Genomic DNA, 24,031 nt, shown 5'->3' with positions numbered 1-24,031 from the left:
AAATCACTTTTTCCACTGCTTCAAACGTAATAGATGTATGGAAACTAAAGCCGTTTTCAGGACTGCCAGCAACCATTGTAAGAAAGTAATAAGGAACGCAAGAGAGTTGTATGCTCAATCTGTTAAGTCCAAAGTAGCTGAGCAGCGGCTTGGTTCCCACCAGTTTTGGCAAATAGCAAACAGAATCCTGAACAGAAGCGTGTGCTCCATCCCAACTATTATCAATGGATCTGAGGTAATCTCGTCAGCATCAGACAAAGCCAAACTCTTTGTCAAGAACTTTGCAGCTAATTCTACCCTTTGCGACCAAGACCGCCAACCCCCAATATTTCCTCTTGTATCAGAAAACACGCTATGTGATATACGTATATCTGTACGTGATGTTGCCAAACTAATCAAAAACCTTGATTCCAGTAAAGCAACTGGCCCTGATGGTATTCCAATTATAGTACTCAAAAAACTTCAACCTGAACTAGCGCCCATACTTACAAAACTGTTTAAACGTTGTCTTAAGGAGAATAGTTTCCCATCTCCCTGGAAAATCTCATCAGTATGCCCTGTATTTAAGAATTCAGGTGATCGCTCATCCCCCTCTCAGTACAGGCCAATAAGTCTCCTGTGCGTCATGAGTAAGTTGCTAGAATCTGTATTAAATACAGAAGTAATCAAACATCTCAACAAAAATAACCTTCTTAGTGACACTCAATATGGTTTCCGTTCTGCTAGATCTACAGCAGATGTCCTTACAGTTATATCGCATAGGATTAGCAAATCTCTCGACGGTGGCAATCTTTCTAGGGCAATTGCTCTTGACATATCTAAAGCCTTTGATAGGGTATGGCATAAAGGTTTACTTCATAAGATCGCTAGCTATGGTATAGCTGGAAAAGTCTTCTCAATTATTAAATCATTTCTTTCTGATAGATTCATAAGAGTAGTAGTTGAGGGGCAAAAATCAGAAGCTCACAATATTAATGCCGGTGTCCCTCAGGGATCCATCCTGGGCCCAACTCTTTTCCTGATCTACATTAATGATCTTCCAAATCATATCCTTACATCATTTGTAGACATTTATGCTGACGACACTACCATTTATGGTACCACATCTAAGACAGTAAACGAGCAAGTTCTCTCCAATTCTCTCTCCTCTGATCTTGAGCACGTAGTACAATGGGGAAAGGAGTGGCTGGTTACTTTTAATGCATCTAAAACCAAGCTTCTCTCTTTACATCATCAACATTCTAATCCACATTTGTCATCAATTGAAATGAATGGCTCTCGTCTTCAGGAGGCCTCAAGTTTTGACAAGCTTCTGGGCTTGACCATTACTCCTGATCTTAAATGGAACACGTATATCAAATCTGTTGCCAAGGCCGCTGGAAAAATGGTGGGATCTTTCTATCGATCCAGTAGATATCTCACTGCTGATGCTATTCTCTATCTATATAAGAGCCAGGTACGTCCAAGGATGGAATACTGTTGCCACATCTGGGCAGGAGCTGCTAGAAAGAACTTGTCCTGCCTTGATAGAGTTCAAAATAGACTTCGTAGCCTCGTAGGAGATGTCCTTTTCTCCTCCTTGCAACCTCTATCTCACAGAAGAGATGTTGCGAGTTTGTCTCTGATGTATCGTTATTTTCATGGAAAGTGTTCAACTGAGCTTCAATCTATGGTCCCCCCTCGCCAAACTTTCACAAGAAACACTCGTCTAGCTGTAAACACTATCAATAATTTCCCCCACTCTTTATCTGTGCCTAAACCTAAACGTAGATTCCATGAACAAAGCTTCTTTCTTAGAACTGCACGCCTGTGGAATTGTCTTCCGTTTTCCTGCTTTCCGGCTGACTACAATATGGTTTTGTTCAAGTCTAAAGTAAATAAGTTCTTGATGAGCCGTTCCATATAAGTTATTAAATTTACCAAATTTTCATTACTAATGATTACTAAATTGACCAACTTCTACTGTACACTCTTTAACCCTTATCCTTGAGTGGCCTCTGGGCCTTGATAATGTGGTGATGCCTTTGTAAAAAAAAAAAAAAAAAAAAAAAAAAAAAAAAAAAAAAAAGCACACACAAACATCAAATCACTCTCTCAACTACATTTTCATTCGGACGTTCCACGCGTGTTACTATCACTCTTCCATTTTCACCGCTCCACGCGCTTCATACAATTTCACAGGCGAACATTACCTATTGCCTCTCTTAATGTGTTTCAACATATGAACAGTTCAACAAAAAAAGACATTCTCCTTTTTTTTATACGAACACTTAAAAAGGACTTCTGAACTCATTATAAGGAGAATTATATTTTATTTGTTAATGGTTGGTTTCTGTGAATAAACCTCCGTTTGTTTTGCATGTAAGTCTTCTTTTTATTTTTATTTATTTGTGGAGGAAGTTAGTTCCTAAAAAGGCCTGACGACCCCCACAAGCTGATAGATCAAGTGCCAAATCTATTGCACAAACCTCTGCATTAAAGATTGAGGTTTCCTTCAAGAGATGTTTCTTTTTAATCTTTTTTATTATATACAGCTGCGCTGACTGTTGCATCTACCGGTTTTGAGCCATCCGTAAAGATGTATGCATGTTTAGGATAATTGTATTTGATTTGTTCAAATTCTTCTTGATAAACAAGAGCGTGAGTTTTTCCCTTACAGGGTTTGTTAAGATTTAACTCAACTTTTGGTACTATAATGTTCCAAGGAGGTATTTTTGGAGTAAATGTTTTGTGAATTTATTGGGATCTCTGCTTCTTCAATAATGGGTTCCATTTGTAGGCCAAATGTTTTAATAGCTTTTTCTTTTTGTTAAAATAAAAGTTTTTACTTGGGATAAAATGTGCAGTCGTGCACACGATTGTCGGGATCTACCTTCAATTTTGTATAACATAGCAGTGCTAACTTGTTATATCTGAGGTTAGGCGGAGGCTCATTTGCTTCAGCATACAAACTTTCTACTGGGGATGTTCTGAAAGCTCCCAGTGCAAGTCTCAGTCCTGTATGGTAAATGGGATTTAAAATTTTAACATAGGATTTTCTTGCTGCTTGGTATATACAGCTGCCATAGTCTAGCATTATAATCAGGATTCGGTTCTGGGGTTTGGGAAGGAGTGAGTCACTCTCTCGACAACAGCAAATTTCTGCCCTCTTCTTTTCCAATCGACCACACCTGGCCTCTCGCCACCAATGTCACACCGCACAATCCGAACGTCAGCAATACAAAATTCTTTTCAAGAGAAGATGTTCACGACTCTTTTCTCTCTGCTCCTCCAGGGAATTTTTCCCTGCTTTTATATCCTCCTATCTAAAAAAAAAAGGAAGAGACAGGAAAAAAATAATAGCTTCTCCCATCATGCTCTGCCTTCCCAAGATACCCTTCGCATATACAAATGTGCTGGCCATCCTTCTTCTTTCCCAAAGAGCGATGCAGATACGCCCGGTACGTTTCTTTTTTTTTTTTTCTTCTTTTCTAACCATATACCCCACACGCCCTCCTGATCTTTGAGATCAATAAGACACTTCATAATCCTTCATCCAAGCAGGCCTCCTCCTCCTCTCACATTGAGGCCTCTGGGGGACAACTTCTTGGGGGGTTGACATTTTCAGGTTCACTACAGACATTCTCGTCCAGTTGTAAAGAACCACAATGTGGGGCTAAGTCGAATTGGGGTGCATAGTTAGTTTCTTGGTGGATATCGACTTCCTCCTCTTCACTGCCATCACTGCGCACCGGCAGGGTTACACGACGCAGGTCTAGGATATGCCGGGGAACGCCATTCACATTGTTCTTTGACTGTGTTCCCGTTACGACCCCCCTCCCCCAGCGAGTGGTAAATTTTGCATTGGGGGGGCTTTACCCACACCTCCTCGCCCACTTTAATGGTAGCTTCTTCACCCTCAATTCCTACCATTTTGTTGCACGGATGCCGTCACTTATATGCAAAGATGGCTCTATGAGGCACAGTTGTCTCATCTTGTTTGGTTTTCGGTGAGATGTTGTACCAAAACACAGCCTCCATGGGTGAAATGTTGCTTTTTTCTGCAGCAGCCTTGATGGTGCAATGATTCCTTTCAACTATCCCATTGCCACTCGGCCGATACGCTGCCCTAAAAAATTGCCTTACTCCCCACCTATCACACACCTATTTAAAGGCTTCTGATCGGAAAGCGGGGCCATTGTCCATTAGCAGTTCCTCAACCGGTCCTCTTTCCAAAAATATTTCTTCGATGATCCCTCCGATCGTCCATGCAGCTTCTGCCCTGATCTCTCTCCATATGGCAAACTTCCCCGGTCCACAGTCGATCATCGACAGATACAGCTTATGGCGATAATGGGTCACATCAATGGCCAATTGCTTCCAGTCCTCTGCAATGTGTAACTCTCCTGCTTCATGTCTGGATGGTCCGGGGTCTATCGATTGGTACTCCTGACAGTGCTCCACTACCTCCCTGACCTCCTTCTCGGTGGTTTCCGGGTAAACCTCTCTTACCAGGAATAATGTCCTTTCTCAACCAAAGTGGTGCATTTTGTGTAACTTTTTAACTTCCTCTCCTGCACAGCATACTGAGGAAACCTCCTTTCTCTCTTGCAGCCAGGCCTTCTTTACCCATGTCATCGAATCTGCTTTGTTTTTTTCTGATGGGATCAGCACTACAGATACCTTCAACTGGAATTCCGCTATCAAATCTGCAAGTGCTCCAAGCCTGCGCTGATCAGCATTTCTGCAGCACCTCTGGTCCTAACTCTCTTATCGCCAGTCACTGCTGACCTGATCCATGAAACTACTGTTGCCGAATCGGATTTGATTTCAATAGTTTTCAATCCCCACTTCAGAGCCAGATTGATTCCTTTCATAGCGGCCTCCAGTTCGGCTACGTTGATATGGGAATAGTCGTTTTTCTTCCTTAACCACACCGCATCTTCCACAGTTACGCCTCCCATCTCTAATATGACACCCAATGCTAGACACCAAATCACTCCCGCGTCTCTGCTGCTGACGTACCATTCCCCCTTTACTGGGTCTTCTTTCGTCACTCTCACGATAATTTCCTGTAACATGTTCGTGACCTCCTTCGTCACACGGCCCTCCCAGCCATCAGTGCCCGTTTGTCATTTAATAAAGCTGCACACTATCCTGAGCCAGCCAGCGATTGGATAGCGTCCCACCAGTCTCCCGCAGACCGAGAAGAGTTCTCGTTTTGTCAAGTCGGTTCCGATTTCGGGTATTGCATTCCCTCGTTTAAAGACAAGGCTTCCTTTGCCATCTCGGCATAGTTTCAACCCCAACACCGCTCCTCCATCCAGGGACTCTGCCGGTTTTGCAGTTAACCCATACCTCGCGACATGGCGTCTCACCTTCTCTGCTGTCACCTCTGCTTCCTCCACGAGAATGTCGTCAATGTACGAACTAGTGGCCTTGTCCACTGTACAGTCTTTACTCAGCACCGTCTTCAGCACCGCAGTCATAATTTTGGGGGCTGAGCTCAGCCCAAAGCCTAACCGCGTCAGGCAATACAACTTTCCCTTGTACCGGACCAATTGATGTTTCCAGAGTTTTTCATCTACATGGATCTGGAGATAAGCCGACTTCAGGTTGACAATCTTAGTGGCCTGCTTCATCCTCCTCCATTTCCTCATCACCTCTTCACATACATCAATCCCCTTTCCAGTGTGGCAGGCTACATATCTGTTTAATTCTCTGAAATCCAGTACCGGTCTAACTTTATTCTTAGTAATTCGCCAGTAATGATAGCACTCCTTTTTCTTCCCCTGTCCACGGTTTCAGAATTCCCTCCTCTATTCACCTCTCCACTTCTTCCTCGAATCCTTTTCTTATTTCTCTTCCTGTTTTCTCGTAGCAGCTTACTTTGTTTCGTAGTTCCTGAGGCCCGGAGATTCATTTCCATTCTACCGTCCACCTCTCACCATCGAACCTTGCCAGGAAATCCTTGTCCTCGATGCAGCAAGCCTCTGGTTTTTGTGTTCTGATATTTCTATCACCTGTTACTTTCCACTCCTGCCATTCCTACTGCGCTGAGGCGTCCAAAAGTTACTTGGCTCCCTCTCAACGTAGCGCCCCCCTCAGTTGGTTGATCGCACTTACACCTAAAACCACATCAACATCACCAACCAGACAATCCAACACCAGGGCTTGTAGTCCAATAAGCACACCTTGAACCAGTACTTCCGCTGTTGTCTCTCCCAGGCATTTCACTTCCCTGCCATACACGGTCTTAATACTCCTGGTTCCGCTCCATGATCTAGCGACATTCTTCATTACCAACGTTGTGGTGCAGCCGGAGTCAACAAGGGCCATGGCTCTCTTCCCATTGACCACTACTGGTAATTGAGGCAACGCTTCGTTGTGCATCATTTCCACATAGAAGGGGGAACAACTGGTGCAATGGCTCCCCTTCACTCGTTTCCCCGGTCCCGTGCAGCAACGCAATCCACATCTGTAGCAGATGACCCCCGGTCTCGGCTCTTTGCAGTCCTTGAGCAAGTGAGGACTCTGGCACCGGAAGCACTTGATAGCAGGCTTCCCCTCCTGTCGCCTCGCTGCCTGTCTCTCGTCATTCAAGTGGGGCCTCATGCACTTACAGCTGCAGCCACGATTAAGCCCTTGACATTCTTGACTAGGACTCTGGCGTGGATCAAGAGATCATCCACTTCCATCGTATTGATCTCAGTGATTCTCTCCATGTCCGCGGAGATTTCTTCTGGGAAGCCATTCACTAGGCATAGCTTTACTGTCATCTGATCTCTGATCTCTGCAGCAAAGATGTCAACAGACTCCCCTGTCCACCTCAAACTTGCAAGCTTGCCGAGTGCTTCAAATGGACTCTCGGCGAAAGCCAATTTCAGTCTTTGCTCCACTGAGGCAAGGTCTCCCTTATCTTCATCGCGCATCTGCTGGTAAATAGTGAGGCCTTCCCCCTCTAAGTAGAGCGGCAGCAGGGTGATCACGTCTTCGATTTTTTGCAACCTTGCCACCATCTTTAATTTTTCCAGCCATTTAATTAGGTCACCCTCCCCAGTGAAGGGTCTCAACATTTGAGTTGAGAGTCTCCAGTCAGTCATGTTAACCTGCTTGACTTGCCGAAATAACTTCTAGCGTTATAATCAGGATTCGGTTCTGGGGTTTGGGAAGGAGTGAGTCACTCTCGACAACAGCACGTTTCTGCCCTCTTCTTTTCCAATCGACCACACCTGGCCTCTCGCCACCAATGTCACACCGCACAATCCGAACGTCAGCAATACAAAATTCTTTTCAAGAGAAGATGTTCACGACTCTTTTCTCTCTGCTCCCCCAGGGAATTTTTCCCTGCTTTTATATTCTTCTATCTAGAAAAGAAAGGAAGAGACAGGAAAAAAATAATAGCTTCTCCCATCATGCTCTGCCTTCCCAAGATGCCCTTCGTGTATACAAATGCGCTGGCCATCCTTTCCTTCTTTCCCAAAGAGCGATGCAGATACGCCCGGTACGTTTCTTTTTTTTTTTTTTCCAACCATATACCCCACATGATCGAATTAGGGATCTGTACAGGTTTAACAAGGTCCGCCTGTCAGTTACTCAATTTGTATGAGCCACAACACGCAATGTGGGGAATAAAATTTAATCTTTTATCAAAAACCATTCCTAAAAACTTGTATTCATCAACAAAGGGGATGTCTTCTCCATCGAGTTGTAATTTGGGATCATTGTGTAATTTGTGTTGATTGCAAAAATTAATATATTTTGTTTTATTTTTTGAAAATTTAAAACCATTTTTTTTTTGCCCATTTATTCATTTTGTTTATGCTGTGTTGCAATTTTCTTTCAATAGTATGGATGTGCTTAGAACGATAGCTTATAGAGCAATCATCCACGTACAATGTTCTATTCATGTCAAGAGTAAGTTCTTTTACTATGTTGTTGATTTTAATATTAAATAGGGTTGTTTATAATATACTAGCCTGTGGCACACCTTCCTGTTTATTTATATCGCTTAGAGTAGACCCTATGCGTACTCTGAAGGTTCTGTTCATTAAAAAATTTTGAATAAATTCGGGAAGTCTACCTTGAAGTCCAAAGTCGAATAGATCTTTCATAATTCCGAATTTCCAGGAAGTGTCGTAAGCTTTTTCTAGATCGAAAAAGACAGTTGTGGCATGTTCCCCTCTTATGAAGGCTTCTCTGACATAGCATTCTAAGTTGACCAAATGGTCAAGACATCCACGATTTTTACAATAACCACACTGTGCATTGGTTATTAGTTTGTTTGTTTCTAAATACCAAATTAGGCAATGATTTCCCATTCGTTCTAGTATTTTGCACATACAACTTGTTAGTGAAATTGGTCGATAATTTCCAGGATCTGAAGAATCTTTTCCTGGTTTTGGTATTGGAATAATGGTTGTATGTTTCCAAGATTCTGTCTGGGAACTTCTTTTTTATCCAGATGTCATTGTAGATTTTTAGTAAAAGTTCCAATGAAATTTTTGAAAGTATTTTCAAAAAAACTATAGTGGACTTCATCTGATTCTACGGCTGTGTTGTGTGATTTGTTTATGGAATTTTCCAATTCTCTTATTGAAAAAGGTTTATTATATTCTTCAAAGTTTTTGGAATTGAAGTTTAGCTTGTACTTTTGAATATTTTCCTTGATGGTTTGGAATTCTTTGTTATAGTTTTTTGAAGAGTTCTCTGAAAATGTTTTGGCTAATTTGTTCGCTATAGCCTTCATTTCTGTTATTTTGGTATTTTCAATAAAAACATGTTTAATTGGTATCTGGTTATGTTTTCCAGAAATTTTTTTAACCATTTCCCAAACTGTCTTTGGTTTAGTGGAAACATTGATATTGCTGACATATTTTTGCCAGCATTCTTTTTTTGGCTTTCTTTATTATTCTCCGTAATTTTGCTCTATGCAATTTATATTCAATTAAGTTGCTTGTTATTGGTTCTTTATTAAATTTTCTTAGTGCTGCTTTTCGTAGATTTATGGATTTTTTACATTCTTTGTTAAACCAGGGTCTATTCTTTTTTCCTGAAGTCATGTTTTTGGGAATGCACTCTTCTCCTATAAATATTAATGTTTGTGTAAATGTTTCGATTGTATCGATGTTGTTTTCTGTCAATTGTTCTGAGCAGAGATTCTTGAATTTTTCCCAGTTGGCTTTGTTAAGCTTCCATCTTGGTGGATGTTCATGGTTTTTGAGAATGATTGGGTAGTGATCGCTACCACAGACATCATCGAATACACTCCAAGAAAAATCCAGATAAGTGGAAGGGTCACATATGGTTAAATCAAGCGAACTAAGCGATCCATTTGTTGGATTGATGTGAATGGCTTCTTTTTGGTTGAACAAGCATAGATTATTTTTATTAGATTTTCAATTTTCTTACCCTTTCTATCCGTTTTCTTGCATCTCCATAAAGTGTTGTGACTATTTAAGTCCCCTAGGAAAATAAAGGGTTTGGGTATTTGCCCTATTACGTTCTCCAATTCATTTTCATCTATTTGTTCATGTGGATGTATGTATAAAGAACAAATGCTTATCGGTTTGTGTAAAGTTGCTCTTATGGCAACCGCTTGCAAATTTGTTTTTAATTCAATTTGGCTCTGGAGTATGTTATTTTTAATGAATACTGATACACCACCAGAGGCTCTAAGTCCAATATTATGAATGTAGTTATACTGTTGATAGTGTTTTATATTCAAATTGTCCTCATTCTTAAGAAAGGTTTCTTGGAGACAAATAACCAAAGGATTAAATTTGGTTTGCAACAATAAAATTTCATTGTAATTTGCCTTCAATCCACGGCAATTCCATTGGATTATCTTGTAACTCATGATGATTTTTTTATTTGGTTTGAGGAATAACTTCAGTTTCCATGTCTTCTAATTCAGTAAATCTATTTGTAGTAGTAGTGGCTTCTGTTTGTGGTAATTTCTTTATATTATTTTGTTTTTTCATAGATGCATCTTTTGTTTGTTTTTCAAGTGTGTTTTTTTCACCATGGGGAAAACGTATTGGTGACCTGTGTGGTTTTTCTTTTAACTGATTTTGTTTTTCCCTAGTTTTGTCTTTTTCAGCATCTTGATGACATACTGGTGATTTTTGTGGTCTTTCTTTTGATGAACTTTGGTTTTTTTTTTTTTTTGATGTTTTGATTTTGGTTGAGAATTTGTTTTATTGGTAACGTTAGTTGATGATTTAATGGGATGATTAATTTTTGATGATATGATTGGTCTGATTTCATTTATAAATTTGGGCTAGTCGTTTGGTCCCAATTGTAACAATTTGTTTATTAGTATTTCGTATTTGGAGTCTTGGTTAGTGATGTTGGATAATATACAACTTGAGGTGACTTGAGAGTACGTCTTTTCTTTCATGTATCCATCTACTATTTTCCTGGCTTCGAGGAAGGAAATGTTTTTGGTATGTTTTATTTTCTTTCTTCCAGATTCTGCATGCTCTAGCATAAGCAGGATGGTTTTCTCCACAATTTGCACATTTGCAATCAAGATTGCAGTCATTGACAGTGTGGTCTGGATCTCTCTGGCCACATCTGCCGCACACTGCTCGTCCATTACATGCATCCTCATGGTGCCCAAACTTCTGGCATTTAAAGCATCGAAGTGGGTTTGGGATAAAGGGTTCAACTTTTTCAACGTTTAACCCAATTTTGATTTTTGGAGGGATAACTGCATAATCGTAAGTATAGGCTGATTCTCTTTTTTTATTGTAATTCTTTTAACGTTTGTTACCCCTTGGTTTTTAATGTTTTTGTTATTTCTTCAGTAGTGCATATTGAAAGGTCTTTCTATTTTACTACACCTTTCGATGTATTCAGATTCTTGTGTGGATAAGTTTTGATATTTATGTTGTGGAAAGTTTTCATTCCTGGGAGAAAAGTGGCATGTTTTCTTTTTCCACTTCCACCAGTAAGGTTTTATTTTTTTAAGTTTTTAGATTTTTGGGGGTAATATATGCCGATATAATTTTGTGTATAATAAATGGTGATGAGTCCGTTATATTGGTTTCTTTGGTAGATACTAATACAATAAATTTTGAGAATGCTTGGTGTAGTTCATTATCTGAACTATCTGAGTAAATGTGTAAGCGCTTGGAATTTTTGTAATTGGCCATATATGTATATTTTAAAATTCATTGTCTATGCTCCCCACCCACCTCGGAGTCCAATATTGCCGCATGTTAAGGGGGAAATCTATTCGCCTTGTCATGTTAGGGCTACATAAAATAGTATACATGTCCCAAATGGGAGCCATGAGCACCCATAATCCTTAGATTAATCAATCCAAGAATTTATAGTAACTTCTAGCACTATACAGCCATGTCATGACTTTATTCATTTGGCACATTTGACCCTAGCAACCACCTTCTAACACATGGAAATGAGGGGAAAATATGTACATAGTTTACAGTGGTACAGGGTAGAACTATATTTGTTGCAGTTTGGAGGAAATTGATAGAAAAGTAGATGTGTTAGGGCTTGATGTAACTAGCCGAATGATTGGATCGGGCCCCTCTGACCGCCCCTCTAGCCTTGTACGAAGCCAAAGTGAAGTGTTGCAACTGATACCTTTAATTTCCCTAGATATCAGTTGCTCAGCCACCAGAATCCTTTTCCTAGGCATTACGGGTCGCCACCCACGGCCAACAGGTGGCCCCATTGAAAGGTTTTTACTCTCTGCAGGGGGGCAGTTGATATATTCTAATGCCCCACTGACGGGGTTGGGAAGTAGGGAAGAAAAAAGAAAGGAGAGGGGAAGGGGGCTGTTGTTTTTGTTTTTGCAGAACATAATTAAGTTTTACAAAAGAGAATAGAAAACAAAAACAGAAAATCGATGTAGGTGCATTTCGTCTCAGGAAGCCAATAGACAGCCTGATCTGATAGCACCAGCATTTAAAATTTTTTAAATCATTGCTTTGTTCAAACTGCATTGTGTTAGTACAGATAACATCAAATGCTTTTACTTTAACTAGGTTTTTTTTTACTTTTAGGCACATCATATATCTAAAAACTAGAGCTAATCATGTAAATGTCATTTTTGAAATCAACGCATCAAAAACTATAAGAATTGACCCATAAACAATAGACATCAAAATTTTTGTTGACCAGGAATACATATATACATTTTTCCTTCTTTTATTCTAATTAGGTATAATAAATATCCAATAATGATGTAGTGATCTACATCTCCCTGAAATGTAAAGATTTTGTGCTCCTAGTACATCTTATTCATCTTCTGATGATTTCATTTTCTGGGTTACTTTTCTCTCCTTCTCCCTTTTCCATGGATCTTTTTGACTCTATACTGTAACCAAAGTCGTCTTCTTGCATTATTTGATCTTCATCCAAATTTTAAAACTCATTCTGGCCTGCTTGATTATGCAGTATTTCGTCTTCCGACGATTCATCTTAATAAAGGTTGTTCTTCTGTGTGACCAGACATGCACGGCCATAATAGATCGCCGACTCCCAACTTGTGTATGGTGGATTTTTTTTCAACTATTCTTCTTATGGCCGTATCATCACTTTCTCGCTGGCGACTGTCGATGGGAGCACACATAGTTTCACAAAAGTAGAAATATAATAAATCGTGGAACAAAAGTAAAAATATAATACATCGTGGAACAAAAGTAGAAATATAATAAATCGTGAAACAAAAGTAGAAATATAATAAATCGTGAAACAAAAGTAAAAATATAATAAATCGTGAAACAAAAGTAAAAATATAATAAATCGTGGAACAAAAGTAGAAATATAATAAATCGTGAAACAAAAGTAGAAATATAATAAATCGTGGAACAAAAGTAGAAATATAATAAATCGTGAAACAAAAGTAAAAATATAATAAATCGTGAAACAAAAGTAGAAATATAATAAATCGTGAAACAAAAGTAAAAATATAATAAATCGTGGAACAAAAGTAGAAATATAATAAATCGTGGAACAAAAGTAAAAATATAATAAATCGTGGAACAAAAGTAGAAATATAATAAATCGTGGAACAAAAGTAGAAATATAATAAATCGTGGAACAAAAGTAGAAATATAATAAATCGTGGAACAAAAGTAGAAATATAATAAATCGTTGAACAAAAGTAAAAATATAATAAATCGTGGAACAAAAGTAGAAATATAATAAATCGTGGAACAAAAGTAGAAATATAATAAATCGTGAAACAAAAGTAGAAATATAATAAATCGTGAAACAAAAGTAAAAATATAATAAATCGTGGAACAAAAGTAGAAATATAATAAATCGTGGAACAAAAGTAAAAATATAATAAATCGTGGAACAAAAGTAAAAATATAATAAATCGTGGAACAAAAGTAAAAATATAATAAATCGTGGAACAAAAGTAAAAATATAATAAATCGTGAAACAAAAGTAAAAATATAATAAATCGTGGAACAAAAGTAGAAATATAATAAATCGTGAAACAAAAGTAAAAATATAATAAATCGTGGAACAAAAGTAGAAATATAATAAATCGTGAAACAAAAGTAGAAATATAATAAATCGTGAAACAAAAGTAGAAATATAATAAATCGTGAAACAAAAGTAAAAATATAATAAATCGTGGAACAAAAGTAGAACTATAATAAATCGTGGAACAAAAGTAAAAATATAATAAATCGTGAAACAAAAGTAAAAATATAATAAATCGTGGAACAAAAGTAGAAATATAATAAATCGTGGAACAAAAGTAAAAATATAATAAATCGTGGAACAAAAGTAGAAATATAATAAATCGTGAAACAAAAGTAGAAATATAATAAATCGTGGAACAAAAGTAGAAATATAATAAATCGTGAAACAAAAGTAAAAATATAATAAATCGTGAAACAAAAGTAAAAATATAATAAATCGTGAAACAAAAGTAAAAATATAATAAATCGTGGAACAAAAGTAGAAATATAATAAATCGTGGAACAAAAGTAAAAATATAATAAATCGTGGAACAAAAGTAGAAATATAATAAATCGTGGAACAAAAGTAGAAATATAATAAATCGTGGAACAAAAGTAGAAATATAATAAATCGTTGAACAAAAGTAAAAATATAATAAATCGTGGAACAAAAGTAGAAATATAATAAATCGTGGAACAAAAGTAGAAATATAATAAATCGTGGAACAAAAGTAAAAATATAATAAATCGTGAAACAAAAGTAAAAATATAATAAATCGTGGAACAAAAGTAGAAATATAATAAATCGTGGAACAAAAGTAAAAATATAATAAATCGTGGAACAAAAGTAAAAAATATAATAAATCGTGGAACAAAAGTAAAAATATAATAAATCGTGGAACAAAAGTAGAAATATAATAAATCGTGAAACAAAAGTAAAAATATAATAAATCGTGGAACAAAAGTAGAAATATAATAAATCGTGAAACAAAAGTAAAAATATAATAAATCGTGGAACAAAAGTAGAAATATAATAAATCGTGAAACAAAAGTAGAAATATAATAAATCGTGAAACAAAAGTAGAAATATAATAAATCGTGAAACAAAAGTAAAAATATAATAAATCGTGGAACAAAAGTAGAAATATAATAAATCGTGAAACAAAAGTAAAAATATAATAAATCGTGGAACAAAAGTAGAAATATAATAAATCGTGAAACAAAAGTAGAAATATAATAAATCGTGGAACAAAAGTAAAAATATAATAAATCGTGAAACAAAAGTAGAAATATAATAAATCGTGAAACAAAAGTAGAACTATAATAAATCGTGGAACAAAAGTAAAAATATAATAAATCGTGAAACAAAAGTAAAAATATAATAAATCGTGGAACAAAAGTAGAAATATAATAAATCGTGAAACAAAAGTAAAAATATAATAAATCGTGGAACAAAAGTAAAAATATAATAAATCGTGGAACAAAAGTAGAAATATAATAAATCGTAGAACAAAAGTAAAAATATAATAAATCGTGAAACAAAAGTAAAAATATAATAAATCGTGAAACAAAAGTAGAAATATAATAAATCGTGAAACAAAAGTAAAAATACATTAAATCGTGGAACAAAAGTAGAAATATAATAAATCGTGAAACAAAAGTAGAAATATAATAAATCGTGAAACAAAAGTAGAAATATAATAAATCGTGAAACAAAAGTAAAAATATAATAAATCGTGAAACAAAAGTAGAAATATAATAAATCGTGAAAAAAAAGTAAAAATATAATAAATCGTGAAACAAAAGTAGAAATATAATAAATCGTGAAACAAAAGTAGAAATATAATAAATCGTGAAACAAAAGTAGAAATATAATAAATCGTGGAACAAAAGTAGAAATATAATAAATCGTGGAACAAAAGTAGAAATATAATAAATCGTGGAACAAAAGTAGAAATATAAGAAATCGTGAAACAAAAGTAGAAATATAAGAAATCGTGAAACAAAAGTAGAAATATAAGAAATCGTGGAACAAAAGTAAAAATATAATAAATCGTTAAACAAAAGTAGAAATATAATAAATCGTGAAACAAAAGTAGAAATCTAATAAATCGTGGAACAAAAGTAGAAATATAATAGATCGTGAAACAAAAGTAGAAATATTATACATCGTTAAACAAAAGTAGAAATATAAGAAATCGTGAAACAAAAGTAGAAATATAATAAATCGTGGCACAAAAGTAGAAATATAATAAATCGTGGAGCAAAAGTAGAAATATAATAAATCGTGGAACAAAAGTAGAAATATAATAAATCGTTGAACAAAAGTAGAAATATAATAAATCGTGGAACAAAAGTAAAAATATAATAAATCGTGAAACAAAAGTAAAAATGTAATAAATCGTGAAACAAAAGTAGAAATATAATAAATCGTGAAACAAAAGTAAAAATATCATAAATCGTGAAACAAAAGTAGAAATATAATAAATCGTGAAACAAAAGTAGAAATATAATAAATCGTGGAACAAAAGTAGAAATATAAGAAATCGTTAAACAAAAGTAGAAATATAAGAAATCGTGGAACAAAAGTAAAAATATAATAAATCGTTAAACAAAAGTAGAAATATAATAAATCGTGGCACAAAAGTAGAAATATAATAAATCGTGGAGCAAAAGTAGAAATATAATAAATCGTGGAACAAAAGTAGAAATATAATAAATCGTTGAACAAAAGTAGAAATATAATAAATCGTGGAACAAAAGTAGAAATATAATAAATCGTGGAACAAAAGTAGAAATATAATAAATCGTGGAACAAAAGTAAAAATATAATAAATCGTGGAACAAAAGTAGAAATATAATAAATCGTGAAACAAAAGTAGAAATATAATAAATCGTGAAACAAAAGTAAAAATATAATAAATCGTGGAACAAAAGTAAAAATATAATAAATCGTGTAACAAAAGTAAAAATATAATAAATCGTGGAACAAAAGTAAAAATATAATAAATCGTGGAACAAAAGTAGAAATATAATAAATCGTGGAACAAAAGTAGAAATATAATAAATCGTGGAACAAAAGTAAAAATATAATAAATCGTGGAACAAAAGTAAAAATATAATAAATCGTGTAACAAAAGTAAAAATATAATAAATCGTGGAACAAAAGTAAAAATATAATAAATCGTGGAACAAAAGTAGAAATATAATAAATCGTGGAACAAAAGTAAAAATATAATAAATCGTGGAACAAAAGTAAAAATATAATAAATCGTGTAACAAAAGTAAAAATATAATAAATCGTGGAACAAAAGTAAAAATATAATAAATCGTGGAACAAAAGTAGAAATATAATAAATCGTGAAACAAAAGTAAAAATATAATAAATCGTGGAACAAAAGTAAAAATATAATAAATCGTGTAACAAAAGTAAAAATATAATAAATCGTGGAACAAAAGTAAAAATATAATAAATCGTGAAACAAAAGTAGAAATATAATAAATCGTGGAACAAAAGTAGAAATATAATAAATCGTGAAACAAAAGTAGAAATATAATAAATCGTGAAACAAAAGTAGAAATATAATAAATCGTTAAATAAAAGTAAAAATATAATAAATCGTGGAACAAAAGTAGAAATATAATAAATCGTTAAACAAAAGTAAAAATATAATAAATCGTGGAAAAAAAGTAAAAATATAATAAATCGTGAAACAAAAGTAGAAATATAATAAATCGTGGAACAAAAGTAAAAATATAATAAATCGTTAAACAAAAGTAAAAATATAATAAATCGTGGAACAAAAGTAAAAATATAATAAATCGTGAAACAAAAGTAGAAATATAATAAATCGTGAAACAAAAGTAGAAATATAATAGATCGTGAAACAAAAGTAGAAATATAATAAATCGTTAAACAAAAGTAAAAATATAATAAATCGTGGAACAAAAGTAGAAATATAATAAATCGTGGAACAAAAGTAGAAATATAATAAATCGTGGAACAAAAGTAAAAATATAATAAATCGTGGAACAAAAGTAAAATATAATAAATCGTGGAACAAAAGTAGAAATATTATAAATCGTTAAACAAAAGTAGAAATATAAGAAATCGTGAAACAAAAGTAGAAATATAAGAAATCGTGGAACAAAAGTAAAAATATAATAAATCGTTAAACAAAAGTAGAAACATAATAAATCGTGGAACAAAAGTAGAAATATAATAAATCGTGGAACAAAAGTAGAAATATAATAAATCGTGGAACAAAAGTAGAAATATAATAAATCGTGGAACAAAAGTAAAAATATAATAAATCGTGGCACAAAAGTAGAAATATAATAAATCGTGGAACAAAAGTAGAAATATAATAAATCGTGGAACAAAAGTAGAAATATAATAAATCGTGGAACAAAAGTAAAAATTTAATAAATCGTGGAACAAAAGTAGAAATATAATAAATCGTGGGACAAAAGTAGAAATATAATAAATCGTGGAACAATAATAAAAATATAATAAATCGTGAAACAAAAGTAAAAATATAATAAATCGTGGAACAAAAGTAAAAATATAATAAATCGTGGAACAAAAGTAGAAATATAATAAATCGTGGAACAAAAGTATAAATATAATAAATCGTGGAACAAAAGTAAAAATATAATAAATCGTGGAACAAAAGTAAAAATATAATAAATCGTGGAACAAAAGTATAAATATAATAAATCGTGGAACAAAAGTAGAAATATAGGAAATCGTGGAACAAAAGTAGAAATATAATAAATCGTGGCACAAAAGTAGAAATATAATAAATCGTGGAACAAAAGTATAAATATAATAAATCGTGGAACAAAAGTAAAAATGTAATAAATCGTGGAACAAAAGTAGAAATATAATAAATCGTGGAACAAAAGTAGAAATATAATAAATCGTGGAACAAAAGTAGAAATATAATAAATCGTGGAACAAAAGTAAAAATATAATAAATCGTGGAACAAAAGTAGAAATATAATAAATCGTGGGACAAAAGTAGAAATATAATAAATCGTGGAACAATATTAAAAATATAATAAATCGTGAAACAAAAGTAAAAATATAATAAATCGTGGAACAAAAGTAAAAATATAATAAATCGTGGAACAAAAGTAGAAATATAATAAATCGTGGAACAAAAGTAGAAATATAATAAATCGTGGAACAAAAGTAAAAATATAATAAATCGTGGAACAAAAGTAAAAATATAATAAATCGTGGAACAAAAGTATAAATATAATAAATCGTGGAACAAAAGTATAAATATAATAAATCGTGGAACAAAAGTAGAAATATAATAAATCGTGGAACAAAAGTAGAAATATAATAAATCGTGGAACAAAAGTAGAAATATAATAAATCGTGGAACAAAAGTAGAAATATAATAAATCGTGGAACAAAAGTAGAAATATAATAAATCGTGGAACAAAAGTAAAAATATAATAAATCGTGGAACAAAAGTAAAAATATAATAAATCGTGGAACAAAAGTAAAAATATAATAAATCGTGAAACAAAAGTAGAAATATAATAAATCGTTAAACAAAAGTAGAAATATAATAAATCGTGGAACAAAAGTAGAAATATAATAAATCGTGGAACAAAAGTAGAAATATAATAAATCGTGGAACAAAAGTAGAAATATAATAAATCGTTGAACAAAAGTAGAAATATAATAAATCGTGGAACAAAAGTAGAAATATAATAAATCGTTGAACAAAAGTAGAAATATAATAAATCGTGGAACAAAAGTAGAAATATAATAAATCGTGGAACAAAAGTAGAAATATAATAAATCGTGGAACAAAAGTAGAAATATAATAAATCGTGGAACAAAAGTAGAAATATAATAAATCGTGGAACAAAAGTAGAAATATAATAAATCGTGGAACAAAAGTAAAAATATAATAAATCGTGAAACAAAAGTAAAAATATAATAAATCGTGGAACAAAAGTAAAAATATAATAAATCGTGGAACAAAAGTAAAAATATAATAAATCGTGGAACAAAAGTAGAAATATTATAAATCGTTAAACAAAAGTAGAAATATAAGAAATCGTGAAACAAAAGTAGAAATATAAGAAATCGTGGAACAAAAGTAAAAATATAATAAATCGTTAAACAAAAGTAGAAACATAATAAATCGTGGAACAAAAGTAGAAATATAATAAATCGTGGAACAAAAGTAGAAATATAATAAATCGTGGAACAAAAGTAGAAATATAGGAAATCGTGGAACAAAAGTAGAAATATAATAAATCGTGGCACAAAAGTAGAAATATAAATCGTGGAACAAAAGTAAAAATATAATAAATCGTGGAACAAAAGTAAAAATATAATAAATCGTGGAACAAAAGTAAAAATATAATAAATCGTGAAACAAACGTAGAAATATAATAAATCGTGGAACAAAAGTAAAAATATAATAAATCGTGAAACACCTCCGAAAAATAGACAGGAGGAATTTTAACCACCTTCACAATATTTCGCCCTCCCTCCCCCCCCCCAAAAAAAAATAGACAGGAGGAAATTTAACCACCTCCACAATATTTCGCCCCACTTCCAAAAATAAACAAGAACAAAATCATGATGAATTTTAATGACCTCAACTATAACAGACATAGTGCCACTCTCCTCTCTTGCTTTCTCTCCCCCCCCCCCCCAAAAAAAAAAATCAAGAGGATTTTTGTCACCTCCCACCGGGAAAACCTTGTGCACACACCCCTGAACCTGTCTAGTTTCTCACCATTTTTTTTTTTCAATAAGAAGGACAATCTTATACATTTTACTTAAATAACACTTGCAACATTATTAAAAAACAAGTAACATTTTAACAAAACAAAATTGCTTCTCTACTGTTTCTGTTTTCGGCAACACTAAAACAACAATATAATTCAACACAATAAAACCCACAACCTGAAAAAATAGCATTTAACAATTATAAGTCTCTTTTGTTTTTCTTTCAAATTTTTCTTATTTCTTGTACTAATTGATTACGAAGTCCCTGTGCAAGTTTACAAGCAAGAAACATATGTAATCTTCATCGTTAGAAATACATAAAAATTCACGTAAGCAGTTCTTTTTGTTTTTTAAACACATGACCGAAATGTTTTTCTTTAAAATCAAGATAAGTCTCTTTTCTTTCTCCTATTCTTTTTAACAACAATTAAAATATAAAGTTCGTATGCATGTGTACAGAAAAATTTGTTTAAACATTTTTTTCTATAAACGACAATTTTAATAAAAAGAAATTTTCACTGTGACTGTATTTTTTTTTTAATTTTCTTTCTTTTTTTTTTTTAAAGTGAAGGGCCTTCTCTCTTCCCCTTGTGAACAGTGATATTAAAATTCTAAAATTCTTAACTGACCTCACCCCAATCATTCATCGCGTCAACCTTGATCCTCACCAGTAATTCATTTTCCAAACATTAAGTTTTCATTTATCCAAGTTCTCGACGTATGTTAAATACATCCACTCTCTAAATACAATTTCTCACTGATTCTTTATCTACCACTGGATCATAGAACCGACGTACCCCACATGCCAGTGTGTCATATCCCTAACTTTCAGAATTCTTGGATGCTTCTTTATCTGCATCCCACAAAAACTCATATTCCCTTTTCCGCCAACAACCTGGCCAAGTCAAATAACCATGACTTAAATTTTTTCTAACTATCGTCCCAGCCCCCATCACCTAGCACGCAACGTAAGACAAATCCCCGTTCCCACAACAGATGAAGTTCTCAGGAAATTCCTTAAATCAACGAACATCTCTCATAAAACGTGTTATGCTGCTAAAAGTCCTTGTAAACTGTGAGTGAAAAGACGGGAGAACACCGCATTGCCACAAATATAGAAGACCTCTATATGGACAAAAATTGAAATTATTAGCAATTCCTGTCCTAGGCTTACATTTCCACAAAGTAACAAAATGACGCATCACCATGCTCTCTAATTCCTACTTTAACACTGAGTGAATGCAATCCGTGCATCAGGAGTTGATGCATGTGGCCATATCTCATGTTCCTAATCAACATGTGGGAAGAAAAAATATGTGAATTTCTCCTCTCACTATTATACTCCTTCAATACAAATCACTATCTAATATCAAAATTTCCCGAAATAATTATCACCTTTGAGGCTCCCCTCCCTCATAGGAGATCTCCGCACCAGCATGTTGCACCCCATCCCTGCTTTCACCCCACCTGGAGCGACCTTCCAACAGAAAGAAAAAAAATCTAGAGAAAAAAATCAATCCTCACAACAAAAAGAAAAACTGATCAACGAAAGAGAAAAAACATGTATTGTTTCTGTCGTTCTTTAAAAGAAAAAGCACATTTTCTCTTTAAGCATTAATGTAAATAATATAAAAAACTACAATATATAAAAAAAAACAAATTTCTGTTCAAACAGATGTGCGCGACCTCACACTCACTCTCCACCTTTCTTTTTACGATTACCCCCTCCCATCGAACTAAGGTTTTCCACCTATTTCGCCACTTTTCATTGTAGTCACCCCTCTCTCTTTTCCTCTATCTGGGCTGACCGCTCCAACCTGTCACTCCCTTTTTTTCATTGTCCCATCGCTGATATACGATTTCCTCACTGTCTTATTCAAACGCACCGCTGCTACGACCGCTCTCTTTCTTCCAATGAATGGAAAAACTTGTATTGGCACGAATAGAAAAACCTGTATTCGCACATTTATGAGGCAAGAAAATATATGTTTGCACATGCTAACAAAACTAAACAAAAAAAAAAAGCTAGAAAAATATTTCATTAAAGTGAAAAAAATAAATTGGCCTAAAATTGCCGATTTTTTTCTAAGCCACAAAACAAGAGAAAGCCACTCACCGCGTACCTTTTTTTTTTGTCTAGCATGTCCTCTTTTTTTCTTCTACCTCCTCAGTTGCTTTGCATGGTTTTATTTTTCTTCACTTTTTGTGTCCCGTTTTTTTTTAATTCAGCCATTTAAATTTTTTCTGCGTCTCTCTCTCTGAAGTTTGTAATGAAAGCGCTCTCCTGTGTTTTTCACTTTCCTTTTTTTTGTGTTTCCATGATTTTTTTCTGTTGTTTGTTTAGTTGTATTTTTTCTTTTTCGAAATGGATTCGGCCGTTTCAATTTTTTTTCTGCGTGTCCTTTTTTGTCGTGAAATTACCCGAAGGTCAAATCTCAGGTCTAAAGGCAGTATTTGTGACCAGACGTGCGTGGCCCCAACAGATCGCTGACTCCCAACGTCATGTATGGTGGATTTTTCATTCGACTATTCCTCTTATAGCCGGATCATCATTTTCTCGCTGGTGACTGTTGATGGGAACTGGTGGTTTCACAAAAGTAGAAATATAATAAATCGTGCAACAAAAGTAGAAATATAATAAATCGTGGAACAAAGGAAAAACACACAAGCCAATATTCACATATAAATTGACTGTTGGACTTGTGAGTGTGTGTCTTCTCCCCGTTCTATCGATGTCACAATTCGTCTCTATTTCTGTTTCACAGTCAACTCTAAAACTATCCAACTCCCATCCGCTGCGACAGACATCTAGTTGTCAACTCTAAAACTATCCAACTTTTGTCGTTATCAACTCTAATCTGCTGCGAAGGACATCTAGTTGTCAACTGTCTCCTCTATGTTGGTATCTGAGGTCGCCCCCTAACCCCTGTTTTATCTGTAGGTTTCTATTGTTATTGTCAACTCTAAAAAGCTCGATCTAAAAATACTTACAGATTCATTGTTTGCTACTTTCTATCTATTATTGATTGTAGGATATTTCCTATTCCTTTGTCTATTCCTCCCCCTCTCAGCACTTAGTGGCTCAAGTCCACCTCAGGGCCACTTTATAGTATCACATCAGTACCAGAAGGAATTGTAGAGATTTCTTCATCATTTTGTTCTTCAGATTAGCCCTGAGACCATATTTGATTTCTATAAACTATTCTCCTGCATTATTTATTATAACTGCATTGTGACTTGTTTGCATGATAAATTCTACTCTTTCTAGATTTGATTCTTTGTTCTTTTTGTATGACATTTTATCTCTGATAGAATAGGACATCGTTAGCTAATGGGTTTTTTAGTCTTCTGGCATATGGTATTGCACGATACCTTAAAAGTATCCTTGGTAAGAAAATTTCTATTTCTTGTTTTTGATGAGAACATGCTTTTAATTTTGTTTTTACGATCTATTCTTTCCACTGAGGATGATATGGCAGAGTTTACAACCTATTTTTTTGAACCATAAATTAAAATTTTTATCACATCCCATGTTACTAAAAGACCCCAGGAATGATCCAGATGTATATGACTCCATGGAATGTAGTCTGCATAAAATTTCTGAATTTTTTGTATTATACATATATCTTTGATATCTCATTACTATCTGTTATGGCTCGCAAATAGCCACAAGAAAAACAGAACAATGGATAACAGTTTAAAACATGCATTACATGAAAACAACGGAAAGTGTTGGTAATTCACCAAGCATATGAGGGTCGCGCTGGAATTAGATCCCTCTCCGGGATCTCCATGAGTTCTAGTTTATATGGATGCTGTTCCCCCACAGCACCTC

At 33.8% G+C, this 24,031-nt stretch overlaps 1 protein-coding gene across 6 annotated transcripts in view; it reads right to left on the bottom strand.

Moving 5' to 3' along the window:
* The window catches only part of LOC145256392 (echinoderm microtubule-associated protein-like 6), a 902,875-nt gene that overhangs the window by 802,772 nt on the left and 76,072 nt on the right, over positions 1-24,031 (bottom strand). Inside the window, exon 1 of one of the 6 annotated variants that reach the window (XM_080115247.1) lies at positions 22,313-22,469. The exons of the other annotated variants lie outside the window; for them this stretch is intronic. The gene's annotated coding sequence lies outside the window, so the exon portion shown is untranslated. Of the gene's footprint in view, positions 1-22,312; positions 22,470-24,031 lie in introns of those variants that run through there. 6 annotated transcript variants of the gene reach the window in all.

This window comes from Euprymna scolopes, chromosome 32 (genome assembly GCF_053919585.1).
Source record: "Euprymna scolopes isolate OS-2025 chromosome 32, ASM5391958v1, whole genome shotgun sequence".
Taxonomy (NCBI): Eukaryota; Metazoa; Mollusca; class Cephalopoda; order Sepiida; family Sepiolidae; genus Euprymna; species Euprymna scolopes.
Note: the sequence above shows the minus strand (reverse complement) of the source record. Positions and strands in the feature narration are given on the sequence as shown.